This window comes from Dicentrarchus labrax, unplaced genomic scaffold (assembly GCF_905237075.1).
Source record: "Dicentrarchus labrax unplaced genomic scaffold, dlabrax2021, whole genome shotgun sequence".
Taxonomy (NCBI): domain Eukaryota; kingdom Metazoa; phylum Chordata; class Actinopteri; family Moronidae; genus Dicentrarchus; species Dicentrarchus labrax.
This window is the reverse complement of record NW_026136708.1, coordinates 2385036-2399357: the sequence shown is the minus strand read 5'-3', so window position 1 is coordinate 2399357 and position 14322 is coordinate 2385036. Positions and strand designations below refer to the sequence as shown.

Sequence of the window (14322 nt, the reverse complement as noted above, 5' to 3'; positions counted from 1 at the left end):
CATAGTCTGAAATTGAACATTTTACATTTATACAATAAAAGAATGAAAGCATCAGGAATCATATGAAATGTGCATGAAGCTAGACGTATGAAAGATTACAGTGTCAGACTGATGTTCTGATGAGTGCTTTAGATACTCAGCTTGACTGACTCTGCCCTGTATCCCTCCCCTTTAAATGTTTTCTGAACATTTAGAACGGTTTCTACACTGTAGCCAGGTTTTCCGTCTGTCCAAGTCTGGAAATGATGAGGATTTTAAAATCAGAAGATAAGATTAGACAGCCATTCGCTACAGCAACTATACTGTCTTCAGTTTCTTCCCCATGCAGCTGGCTGGTGCGACGGTGTGTACAGAGCATACAGCACCTGAGCACTATAGGAGTGCCTATATAAATTTTAATTATGTGTTCAGTGAAACAGCTGCTGCCTAAGTAGCATTATTTACATTTTGCATGTGTACTTTGATGAGTAAAAAGTGTATTCACAAAGGGGGCAGATGAGGCCCAAATAATCCCTGACCAAAACAAAATATCTTGCTTTTTAATTTTACACAAATGTATATAAACATATAAAAGTCAATACTGGTTTGGTTCTGACTGATTTGTGTCCAGAAGTATCAGAACTTCCCAGCCCCTAAAGCTAGTTAAAAAAAAATCTAGTATTAAAACATTTCCCAGCCCTATTAATAGAAGATTATAGTTCTTAATGTTTTCCTAATTGCTCTCAGCTAAAAGAGGAAACAACTGTGCTGCTTTGAGCCATGTGTTAAAGGGACAGTTCACCCCAAAAACAAACAAACTCAAAGTCCTCAAGTGGTCCTCAAAGCGCCAAAAATACATTTGAACTTAAAATTGAAATTTGACAACAATATCTTTTTCCAGAAATCATTACTCAAGATAATCCACAGAGCAGTTTCATAGAGGAACTATTTTTTTTCTACTGAACAACAACCACCAACAATAGCTGAACGTTAGCTTTCTCAGTGGTGCTAGGTGAGCTAACTAATGTTACAGCTCAGCTTGATGTGAAGTTATGCAAATGTAGTTTTTTGGTGCTGGTTCCAATATATTGGAGAGAAGGCAGACATCTCTAAAACAGTCTAGATGGATAAACAGCACTACAGGTAAGAGGAAATATATAGATTTTAGGGTGAACTGTCCCTTTAAAGCTTTATCCTCAAACAGTTTAGGAAGAACTCCTGATGTGTGCTTACAGACTCAGACTACAGACGTACAGACCTCTTCCTCCCATCAGTGGCTGTAAATCAGCTGAGCAGCAGTCAAAACACTGAGGTTCAAGCAGCACTAATTCCTGCGGGGCTGCTCATTAAGCTGCTGGCTGAGTCCCTGGGGACCCGGGGGGCGGCATATGGCCGCGGCCCAACAACCACCCTCAACCCACCCTTATCCAGCCCGCCATTATAATTAAAACCACGTCACAGCTAAACCTCCAACATGTGGAGCGCTGATGGAAACTGCGGCCCATTATTGACAAGCCAGACTGCCCCGAGCAGAGGAAGCCAGTGCAACATCAAAAGTGCTCTCTTGGTGTCGGAACCATTTAACAGCACTGAACCGCCTTCAACCTTCAGTCAGAAAACTGGTAAATAAGACTTAATGACAAAGCTGAGCAGGAACACTGAGAGCTTTGAGGAATCAGAGTGCAGTCCATGTGGTGTATTTAGATAACTGTAGCTGTGTGTAGTGACCCTCAAACCCAATCTGATTTATGCTGTTTCTGCCCCAGAGGTTTTCTTTGTAGCATCGATGGTCATCTTGTCTAAGATTACGCTAATTTGCAAACCAAAAATGTTTTGAGGTTTTCAGCCCCACCGCGGCCAACAGAAAGACTCCATTGTTAGCCTCTGCGTCCATAATAAGCCCATCTGAGTGTGAGGCCATTAGAAGGTCTGGTACACCCAGAGCCTCTGTCTCACATCCCCGGTGACAATATACCTGTCACAGCTCCCGGCCGGCTGGGCAGTAAGTCTAAAGCTCGTCAGTGAGGATCTACAGCTGCTGTTGTTCTGGGCCGTCTGACTCCCCACCCCTGCTCTTTCAAAGCGGTCAATAAAAATCTCTGTTCATTCTCTCCTCCTTGGCCATATTCATCTTCATCTGCATGCACACAGACACGGAGCTCACCTGGGCTCTTATTTTTGTAAAGATACATTTCTGCTTGTTTAGAAACACAACAGAGACTAACAGGAAGAAGAAGAACAGAAAATACACTCACACCTTCAACCTCACAAAGGGAGTTGACCAAACAAAAAAATCACTGAACAGATCCCAAGCAAGTCATCAGCCTGCTGCAGCAGATGTGTTGAAGGTGGGCTTTTCAGCAAGATGGTGAGTGAGTCAAACAGGATGAGGTTATGGTATTATACCATCTGCACAGTAGGCTCTATACATGACCACATACGCATTCTACACGCACACACACAGTTGCATCCTGTAAGCAGCAGAAACAACAAGCTGCAGCCAGCTGTCGGTGCTGAACAGAGACAGTTCATAAACTTTAAACCATGTTACTTCCCCAGTCAAACAAACACGACAAATCAGTATAAACAGATAACATGCTGCATAAATATCCCAGTCCTCTCTGAGCCAAACTTCAGCCTCCCGCATGTGGCCTCCACCCACCCAGCCAACAGTATCCAGACGAGGGGGGTAAGTGAGAGATCATTAAAAAGGTTGTGGTCGAACCCCTCCAGCCCCTGGTTTTCCTACGCCCATCCCGGCCTCTTTTATCTTGAGTCAGATGGAGGGATGAGAGGGCGAAACATCAAAAGAACTTTCTGTAGAGGTGTAGATTAAAACCACTAGGAGCAAGTGGTCAATCATCCCACCTCTTCATGCTTTTTCCCCTCTCCACCTCCTTTAGATTCAATAACTATACTGCTTTGTTTGAAAGAACATTAAGGGCAAGCAGGGTAAGAGCACGGCAACTTAAACTCAAACCCAGAATATCACAAAACATCATTCTTGCTCTGCAAGTGGGACCCAACCGCTAGGTAAAAAAAAAAAAAAATAAATAAAAATCATACTAAAAGAGCAGCAACTGGCAGAAAAACCTGCATTTCTGAGCACATTTTGCTGTTTGGGTGTATATTTTTACTTTGGGATATTTCTAGCATATTGTTCTACAGTGCTATGCATGGGAATAATCTGTTATAGAGGAAACAAACATACCAATTATTCACCGACAGCAACATCAGTACACCAAAATAAAAAGCAGCAGCCACAAACTGAGTACAGAGCATGAGATGTGCATTATATTTTTACTGACATGTATAACCTGACTGAATTTAGCAGGTCCTTGTGTTCTCTGGAATGCTGCACTTTGGAAAATGTAGGAAATGAAAGGAAGCACCAGAATAACAACATAACAAATCAGTCATTTTTATACAAGTAACTCACAGAATGGTTTTGGGTTGAAACTTACAATTATTAGAAATACTAACAATTACACTATTGGTTATGCAGATTATTTTCTCAAATAATCAATTATCAAAAGGAGCTCAAGGTGATCTATTCAAATTGCTTGTTTTGTTGGACCAACAATCTCAAAGAGATTATTCACAGAAGGCTAAGAAACCAGCAAATATTGGAAGATAAAAACTGTGATTTATTTATTTTTTTACTTCAATTCATGGTGGACCAACACCTTACTGAGACACTTGTCTGTATCTTAAGACACCCATCCATATGTGATAACCCTGGTTTAACCCTAGGTGTGTGTGAGAAGTGACGGCTCAAAATCGACCACGGCGGCTGCTAAAGAGGTTAGCGCAGATGCTGCTAGCATCAGTTATATAACTGGACTGAACTATAAGACTGAAGGACTATCTCTGTGGAAAAGCTGTTTTCACTCTTCTGCAGACTGACTTTGGCAACTCTGACTAAGTTACAGGTTCAGTGATCTAATTGGTTGATTCCAATTCATCCAATCATTTGCAGAGTCATTTTTTAGAGTTCCTGGCCTTTTCCAAACAGTTTCCAATGACAACTTTGCAGATGGTTTTGTGTAACAAATCATGTGGTACAGTCAGTCACACCAGAAAAATGGGAGAATTCATTGTAAAATAATTCCTGGAAACATTCTACATCATCAATAATTCATGTAAATGGTGGGGCTTTCCTTTAAATGTGTATCTACATTATGAATAATAATGATACATTCACAAACACACTGCCACACATTCTTCTATATACGGCTGCACATGAAGATGTCACCAATAGATATGGGAGTGATATCTCGTTGTGCGGTGCTGACTGAGGATCCCAGGATCCGGCACACCACGGCAGCACTCTGATGTTTCCCAGAGCTGACGTCTCTCTGCGGGGCAGAGCGCTGCTGCTGCTAATTCACCGACATCTCGCCTTTCTCTGACACAGCACCTCGACAGTGTAGTGATGGTGCGGATGGGAGCGAGGTGCTCTGACATGAGTGGATCTGATGGTCAAGACAGAGTGCTCCTCCTATAAAGCAGCGTAACAGCCATCAAATGGCCGAAGGAACTGGGGTGGGACGTTCTAGGCGCTGAACCAGCTGGTGACGGCTGGTGATGTGTCACACTGAGGTTTCAAGAGGCCTCTTTAAGACTCGGTAACAAGCGCAGAGAGCCAACATACAGTGCAGTACACCCTGTGCGAGCTATGGTGGGTACACTTTAGTTTGCAGCCCAGATCCTGAACAGATAACTTAATTAGGTGGAGGAAGAAAAACATGGGGATGGAAAATGCCACCAGATGTGTCAATATAATGGAGTGAAACTTAACCAGGTTCATTAGCGGGACCGCTTCTACCCATCTCCTTAACATCAGGCAAACTGGAAACCACAATGGAGCCACAGTCTGAGGGCAACGCTGACATTTCAGAGAATAGTTGCACGGCCCACACTGGCACAGTCATTATCGTGGAGGTAACAAGCTGGGAGGAGGATAGGGCGAACAGTCAGCTTTGGAGCTGCCAGGAGGCAAAAGGCGAACACAAGTATGTGTTTGTCTGTCTCATGGCTGCAAATGACTCCAGCAATGAATATCAGTGTCTCAGATAATGTGAGGATAATTACCACTGTGCTGTTTAACTCTGCTTTCTGCACAATGCAGAAACTCTCAGAGTGGCAGAGAGAAGTGGAAGCATGAAAACATGATTGGAATCGGTGACTCATTTTCTGTTTCTCACCAGCCTTCAATACCACCCACCCAGCAAGAGCAGTGAAGCACACACACTCTCACACTTACATACATACATCTGCTTCCCACAGTAAGGTTGCTCTTGATGTGCTAGCTCTGCAGAGCGTCTTCTGACGCCTGCTGTGTATTGTGGGATGTCAACCATGTCACCATCACCTCAAATACCGAGAAGCTCTTCCAAAAAAAAAAAAAAAGAAAAAGCAGAGTCACGCTCAAAACCGATTCCGCTCCACAACGAGCCCGCTCTGCTGGCTGCATCTCCGAGCACTGAGACACGCAGAAGAAGCACCGTAGGAAACTGGAGCACACATAATAAAGGAGCTATTAGCGCAGCGATGACTGAGCGTGCATAATGAATACACTTGCCATGAATGTTAGATACTCAGCTGACTCTGGTTTCCTGGAAGAATCCCTTGTTCAGCTTCCTTCCGCTAACCCATTGATGAATTCTACCAAAAACCCCTCCTCTCCATTTAAAGCTGGTTGTCAGTTGCTCAGCAGGGGTTTTACAATGTGTCTCCTTTGTCAGCAGGCTGGGTTTGGGTTACTGGAAACTCCTCTGATGAGGCCAGACATGGACTCTCCTTGGCTTCAAAATAGGTCGCATAACAAGTGAAGCTAACAAATGGCTGCTGTGTAGAACAGAAGGTTCTTGACTTGGACTGTACTTCACAGAAATTGTTCAGGAAAACTAAAAATATGATGAGGCCGGGCTGCCAGCTGTTCAGCAGAAACAGATTTTGTGTTTTAATCCTGTTTTTAAAGTACAGATTGGTGACAAATGGATGGAAAACCAACATTAAGTGTCTTAGCAAGGTCTGAACTTCACCTCCATGTTCATGTCTTGGTAAGGTGTTGGGCCACCGTGAGTCTCCAAAACACATTCAATAGTCTTTGTCGTCGATGCTTGAAGTCTCTGGAACTCTACTAGAGGGATGAACATTAGTGAAGATGAAGCAAATGATATGCGTCATTGTCAAAGCCTTGAGGGCCTTCAGTGAGCCCTCATGTCCTGTATGAAAGCATCTGCATTTATTATGTTGAATTGCTTTCTTTCATTTTTCACCCATCCATTTGAAAAAAACATCAAAAAGACAAGGTTACAGTGAGCAAACAACAACTAGTAACAACAAATGTGTCTTGGTCATAGATCATAGTCAGATGCTCATAGCGATAGATATTAAATGAGCCAACACAACACTCTAACTCAATACTAAGGGTGTAAAGGTATGTGTCATCTTCCTGAAGTGTCCAAAAGAGCAGAGGGTCTCAAACCTTTTGGTTTGTAAAAACAGCCCTGAGGTTATGGGCTGTAGTATAAGTATCCCATATTTCACAAAAAGGACACATTAGAGAATAGTCTGAAATATAAACAGAACTTTCTTTCTTACTCCTTTAATCATCTGACCCCACCGATTTATATTTTTCCCCTTTTGAGGGTCCCGGCATCCAGGTTGGGAACCACTGTTGGTTCAGTACCAGAGCTGCGAAGTAACAAAGTACAAATACTTCAATACTAGGGGTGGGTAAACATATTGATTCATCAATGCATTGTAATATATTTTTTCCCAATTCAATATCGATTCATTAAATCCTCTGAATCGATTCAAGCCCCTGGCCAGTGGGGGTGCGGATAGCAATACCTTTGTGCCAGGCAGTACTAAAATACTGCAATAACACAAAATATTTGCGCAACCACTGAAACCGACACCATGCAGATGCTCTGCAGCAACCCGCGGCTAAACCTGTGGATTCAAAACAGACGCAACTCGACAGATCCTTCCTTTGCAAACTGTTGCCAAACTCTGCCCGCGCACAGAGGATAACGGAGTCTGTGGCCATCTTCATATGTAAGGACCTACGACCGTACAGTGTCGTGGAAAACGGGGGTTTTAAGAAGATGGTATACTATTCACACTCGAACCACGATACGCCATACCAACACGCAAACCCATGACGAAAGTCGCCATCCAGAAGCTTTTAAAATTATCAACAGGTACTCTAATGAATTATTTGTGTAATTCTACTTATTACTGGATCAATATCAAATCGAAAACGAATCGAATTGTGACCTAAAGAATCAAAATCGAATCGAATCGTGAGGTTCTTAACAATACCCAGCCATATTCATTACTGTACCTAATTAGTTAATTCAGGTATCTTTACTATGAGCATTTATTTTTCTGCAGTGTTTCCTCTAGGATTTTTTTTAGCAGTGGGGGCAGGCCTGTCCAAACACCCCCCGTCCCCGTTTAATAGTCGACTTGGAAGAAAGCAAACGTTTTGACAATAAGCTCCATCAACACAACAGTATGTGGAGTTAAACTGGACAGCCCTAATAACCTCTGAATAGTTCTACTTGTTGTTAAGCTGCAATGTGAGCAGCAGCCAACAGGGGTGCATTACGTCGGCAGGATCATTTAAAAGGCAACCGTGACTACATTGTGCGGCTGCACCATTTGATACCGTGGCGGCAGAAATTTAACAGTGGCGGCTCCAAAATCAACATAGAGGAAACACTGTTCTGACAACCTCTTCCTTTTCCTTTCTACATTTTTACATAATATCTGAAGTTTCTACTCCTTATATTTTCAAACAGGCTCCTTACTTTAGTTTTAATGCATTTAAGGGGGAATTATTGATTCTTATATATTTTTTTGCATCATTGCACACCTTGTAACTTCCAAAGTGCTAGAGATTCACCTGTACAGCCTTGGCAGTGGGACAGTTGCTGTCTGTTAGCCAAACTATGCTAGTTGGGTTAGCCCCTGAATGTACATGTAAACACAATGAGACCAGAGCTGTAGAGCCTCCAGTGTCATTTAAATCTATCATTTGGAACTGTTCCATTTCCTACTAAGTTACAGCAACAATGGAGTTATGCACCAACAATGGATGGACCTTCAGGGCTACAGAGAGCTGCTGAGCTGTATAAAACAGGGAGGAAAAGAGTCTTGAGTGTGTATACCATGAAAGAAAAATGGTTGAATGGACAAATTTACTTTATATTTTTATACTATGCCGGTTGTAGTATAGGGTATAGGTTGCATATCCAACAAATTAATGTCTTAGGGCTTTTGTTTTCTCTACAGTATCAAATCATACTGTGACCCCAAAACCAAAATACCCACCAAACTGTGGTGTTTTTTTGTCATTACAGCATAGAGAGACGTCCAACCACACAAGGTTTAGTGGGCGTTCAGTCTAAAACTCCAAGTCAGATCGTGGTTAAATCAGATAATGTGAACTTCTTGTCATTATTTAAGGACTGAACCAAGACCAAAAGGCAGAATTAAAAGCACATTATGCGCTGTCACACATGATGTATGGTCACCCACACTGCTGCTTTATTTCCCTCCCAAAACCTCTGCCTATATGTCTGCCCTCTTTCACATAATCCATGTATTGTGACAGAGTGCATCTCTCTTGGTTCAACACAGTTCTCATTTTACAAAATTTCAAACTGTTCTTGGACTCCGGTACATTGACGGGACTTTGTGGACGACTCTGACTTGAGGAGGCACAAAGCACACTCTGCTGCTAGCTGTCGATAACTAATCTGACATCAGTGCCATCGTGTTCTACTCTAACCTAGCTAGGGACCTGGCACGCTAACACACGGATTAGGAAATAACTGAAACATCTCATCTGCTGCAGTTTTAGCCTGGAAAATATGTGGCATGGGGATAAGAAAAAAAAAAAAGCCTTCAGTTCAGGAGGAGGGATACATGAGTAATCGTATAGTGGCGTGGTTGCAGTGTGTAGTGGCTTAACCCCCGCGGCGATGGATGGGCTGACCTTACTGCTGCACTGCGGATTAAAGATGGCAGCAGCAGAAACAGACAGCTGGGTCAGGTCATATACTGTGTAAAGGTATAAAGGAAAACGACACTTTAGCTTTTAGCTGTTTGCATCTGCTGCCCTGCGGGTCAACCTGAAATAACACTCTGCTCCAGAGACAACAGGTACACAAGGTGGCCTTTTATAAGGGAAGTGCACACGTTTCCCAGTATGGAATACACAGTCCACGTTAATGCACCACAGGTATGTGTATGTACTTGGAACAGCAGGCTGGCCTCTGGCAAACAATCCCAGCTAGTGGTGGCCAGCTGGTGGGTATCGGTGTAATGTATGAGTGTGTCCCTATGGTGCACATGCATTTAAAGACAAGGAAAAATCCTCCACAGTGACGGTGTTCTGCAGTGCATCCATCTGCTGTCAGTATCTACATATTCTCATAGTGTGCACATGCAAGTAAACACGCCTGAATTCATCTGTAAGTTTGTTTGTGTGAGGTTACAAATGAGTGTGTGTGAGTCGAGCGGAGTGTGAAGAGTCGTACCTCTGGTTTTCAGCGTATCAGGATTTTTTTATTTCCTCCACATTGCTTTGTGCGCCGCCAAAACAGAGGCCCTGCAGGGACATAGAGACGCTCAATTATTCATCGTCCTATTCAATAAAACACGAATATCAACTGCGTGTGCCAGACGCCGTCATTCACACTTATTTGCAAAAAAAATGGGTCTTGCAGTTTTTTTCCCCAGAATGCTCTGGGACTATGCCAAGGGACTGTCAGCCTCAGCTTCTATTAGTACAGCCTTTCTGACCTATTATCATTGTGCTAAAACATGAAACAGGATGATGTAGAATAGAGAGGAAGAGGTTGATAAACACAGATTTGTCCAGCTGGAATAAATGACCACAACAGGTTGCTGCCGACAACACACGAGCTGCCAGCTTCAATCAAAAGCCAGTGAGATGGCCTCGTTTCACCGCCTCTACAGCAGGCAGGTGGATTTTAGAAATCCATTCACTCACTTCTCCAGGTGTGAATGAAGAGATGCCATTACATGTAGGGTATCACAAACAGGCTAATCTACTCAGTGCCAACAGGTTAAATAAACTTTTCATTTCATGCACAGAATCATTTTACTTAGACGAAGGTTGCGTGCTTTACAGGGAAGAAGGACTGCGAAACAAACCCATTCAGGAGTCGTAAAATGTAAAGCGACAGCTTCAGCCCCAAATCTGTACACATGTAAAAAATACGAATGAATGCATCAATAAATGATACTGTTAAATAATTAAATGGGAGTGTAAAAGAAATGTAAAGCTGCATATTTCCCCTCATGCTTATATGATAATGAGCTGATGTGTTTATACTCACTCACACACACACACACACACACTCACACTCACTCTCAAACACACACACACACACACACACACACACACACACACACACACAGGACCAATCCCTGCCCTGGACATACATCAACAGTTTTAACCACTGATGTGTTTTTAAAAAAGGGCAGAACTAAACCAAAGAGGAGATTTCGGACACACTACATAGCAGCTTTTTATTGACACCAGGCATGGATAAACTTTACTGTGTCTGCCAGCTCTTTGAATGACAGCAGAATTACACAATGGAGTCATTGTGTGGTGGGAGGGTTGAGGGTTAACTGCACGGCGTGCCTCCTAACCGCCCTTTATTTACAAAAGACACGCTGTCACCACTGCCAAATATGTTAGAACCCATTAGCTGCTGATTTGACTTTAAAGCTCAGCCACTCTAATCTAATTTAATCTGTCTCTGTGGCTTCGCTGATTGCTGGAGCATAGCGGTAATGACGCTGCAAGTGCATGTGGGCTCTGTGATGCGACTGTTTGTTCTGCAACAGCAGACGCCCACGTGGAAAACTGCTGCTGCTGCTGCTGGTTTGTATGCAGGGGTCTATTGCATGATCGTTTCCTGTTATTGGTGGAATTAGACCGAGCGGTTCATTTGATCAAAGTAAGCCGCATTTTTCTGCACAAGATCAATACATGTGAAGCAGGGCATGATGGGAAGAATATACATTAGTTTGTGTAGCACTTGTTATTTGGCAATGTGGATGCTTATGCTCAAGTGGAATGATCATTATGCTGGCACTGCTGGCTGACTGAACAGCTGAATGGCAGAGATGTGGAGGGAGATGGAGAGGTGGTACACTGCTTTGGCCTCTGTGCACTGATAACACAGGACAAAAAGAGACAAACTAGAAGAAGAGACGTGGAGGAAACGAGAAAGAGAAAACAAAGATAATGAGGACAACCAGATGAGAAGACCTGTTCTGACGCTCTTCCTTTCCAGTGAAGTCTGTGGTTTCATTTTCTTTATGAATGACACGTGTGCTCTCATTTTGAGAATTCAGCAGAAAGTACAAAACAACTGTTTCTAAAACAGGATGTGAGTAAACTTAATAGTAATATTTTAATGTTCAGCCAGAAACAAAACTGTTTTTTTGGCCAGAGGTTACAGCGTGTCTATTTTTGAGATCTGTGCACAAGAACTGCAAGGGTGTCCCAAAATACTCAAGCTGACCTCAGTGTGTGAGTGAAACATGTGATTTAAGGCTTCTTTACCAGCAGAAAATTGCCATTTGGCTGCTCCCTGTCTTCCTCTCATCCGCTCTCTCTCTGCCACCCGACGCAGTCATGGCGACGGGGCTCCCAGCAGGCTTTGCTGCGAGTTTGCGGAGCCCCCTGGCCCCCGGAGGGAGAGCTGACTCTCTCTTTTCATCAGCAGCCCCCTTCCAATAAAACATAATGGCGCTGAGGCTGCGGGGGAAAGTCATTCAGCCACACAAAGCTGTCACATGAACGGGACGAAGCACAACGGGCTCAGTCATTCTGCTGCTGCCGCTCGGCTACTGGGACGGATGAGTGGGCTATACTGAACTGGCCAGACGCGCAGCATGATCCACAGAGAAGACACCGCTCTCAATGTGCTGAGCTGCCACTGAGGGACAGTGGGCAGGAAGGCAGGCACCCGCTGTGCTCAACTGTACAGCCAGGGTTCAAGCTGAAAAATCTGGTTTTGTGCTGATTTTTCATTTCACTTTCCCGTTTTCCCCCCAGAGTCGCCACCAATTCCATATATGTGTCTATTAGAGCTCTTGTCATTGTAAACCCCCTCCCAAAGGATTGTTTATTTTGTGACCCAAACACACCAGCCATGTCCTATTGCTGCCATTTTTCCACACATCAACATACTGCAAGATCAAAATCGATGCAGAAGATAGATCGTCTTTTTTTATTCCTTGCAGGCCCATGTCTGTCACACTCCACATTTCCAGTGTGCAACTCAGTCTTCTAGCACAGGTCAATATAACTGATTATATCATCAGGGGTTATTTTCTCAGACTGACAAGAGTTTCGAATTAGTGGAGTTCCCCATCAATGGACATGCATCATCACATACTTATGTTCAAAACAATCTGCTTAGCCAGAAAATACAAAAGGAGAAAGCTAGAAACTTTAAAATCCATTTCCAAACACTTTTAATATCTATCAAGCAAAAGTGCAAAACATTGTAAATTAGGTTTCTTTAACCATTTACACCCTGGACATACAGCATGCATGAGCAGATCATGACAGCTTCCTCGCTGCAGTGGCTCACACGCCTGTGCTGCTGCTAACCCTGTTCCTACATCGAGTTTGCCTTTGATAAATACAAAAAAAGCCTTGTTAACAAATGAATGCATTCTGTGCACAGAAACCCAATCTGAAACAGACACAGGAGGTGTTGAGTTAAAAAAACTATTTCTATATTTTTGTCTGTGACACGTACAGATACACTGTAGTGAAAGGTGTTTATGTTGCTGTATAACATTGATATGGCTGAACACATGGTTTTCACTGTCACTACTTCACTTTCTTGCTGGGGACCTTGTAGACCTCTGCTTTCGTGAAGCGTTGCTGCTGCCTTGCAGCTCATGTGAGCAGTGATGCTGCTCTTACCTGTTGACGTGGGCACTAAAGTGAAAATCAAGAAGTTCCGCTGCAGCAGCAGCAGGCAGTGCAGCCGGAGCTTTGCACGTCTTGGGTTCTACCACCATTTTTCACCATTTCAGGCAATTTCTAGACTAAATAATAAATCTATTAATTAAAAAAAAAATCATTGATGTATGTATTATATTAATGTAAATCGTCAGTTCCACTCCCTACTTATAAGAGATTTCCAAAGGAGTATTCTTTTAAAGCTAAAAATCTCACACTCCCTCCTCCTCTCATTAACTTTCCTCCTGTCCTTTCCTTGCTTCCTCCAAGTTATATCCTGGTACAAGACAAGTGGCAGCGCAAGAAGAGAGGAAGCCCCGCTGAACAGGTCTGCAGAAGTCAGGGACATGCTCCCTCACTGGCTTCCCACCTTTGAACACAGCCACTTACAATCTTTGGGGGCCCAGGCAAAGACAGAGGCTCCCCTGCTGGGAAATGAACCCAAGTCAGCGGTGGTGGGCGACTGCTTTACCCCTGCGCCGCTCACACGAGCCTTGCTTCGTTCTGTTTAACATAAAGCTTGCCGTCAGCCACCCACTTCTGGTTCATTTCCAGGGCTAGTCTCTGAAGGGTAAGTAGGGCACTTTGCCATTTCAATAATAGCTGCATTTGCAAAGCTTACAGCTGCAGGCTACAGCCTTTACATGGATTTAGAGCAACCTTACCGACTGTGGGGTAGTTGAGTAGTTATAATCTATTCAGCTGCCCGTGTTTTTTTCTGAAACATTGTCATGGAGTTCATGGTTAAGATCTGACATGCTAGAGTCGTTTCATCCCCATTCCCATGAGCCCTGGCGGATGTGATTTGACTGACAGGTCAGGACTGCCAGTGGGCTGTGAGCCCTCACTGAGAGGCTGACTGACAGACACTGCTGAGAAGTGGATTAAAATGGACAATTATCCTCACAGCACACCAGGCCTCCTGTACTCTATCTGCGGCGGCTTTTGCGTCTACACTACACCAGAGAGGGATTTGCCAGGTGATTAAAGCATTAAGGAGAAAGCAAAAATGAGGATGTTTTTCCAGATCAAGAGCAAACACTTCAGAAACGCTGAAAAGCTTTTGTGTGTTCATAGGAAGACAGAATTAACAGCTGATCTTATTCCCACAGCGGCCACCCTGAACAGCACTGTGTTAGGGAAACTCCTGAATGACTGACACGGAGAGGGTGATGCAGAGAGAATCTTCTATGAGTGTGTGTAATTTTACATCAGTGATACATCGTCACATGGTGGTCCCTTTTCTGGAACATCAACTTGGAAACTGTTTATGGATAAAATAAATTCTCGGGAATTTCCGT

At 43.5% G+C, this 14322-nt stretch overlaps 1 protein-coding gene and 1 long non-coding RNA gene across 6 annotated transcripts in view; one reads left to right on the top strand and one right to left on the bottom strand.

Annotated features, from left to right (window-relative positions):
* Nucleotides 1-14322, bottom strand: part of fynb (FYN proto-oncogene, Src family tyrosine kinase b) — an 81603-nt gene that overhangs the window by 55309 nt on the left and 11972 nt on the right. For 4 of the 5 annotated variants that reach the window (XM_051409916.1, XM_051409921.1, XM_051409915.1 and 1 more), the window contains exon 2: nucleotides 9540-9610. The exons of the other annotated variant lie outside the window; for it this stretch is intronic. The gene's annotated coding sequence lies outside the window, so the exon portion shown is untranslated. The remainder of the gene's footprint in view (nucleotides 1-9539; nucleotides 9611-14322) is intronic. 5 annotated transcript variants of the gene reach the window in all.
* LOC127368796 (uncharacterized) lies at nucleotides 11681-14319 on the top strand. Its single transcript, XR_007885875.1, has 2 exons — nucleotides 11681-14001; nucleotides 14134-14319. It is a non-coding gene; the product is annotated as an uncharacterized LOC127368796 (long non-coding RNA).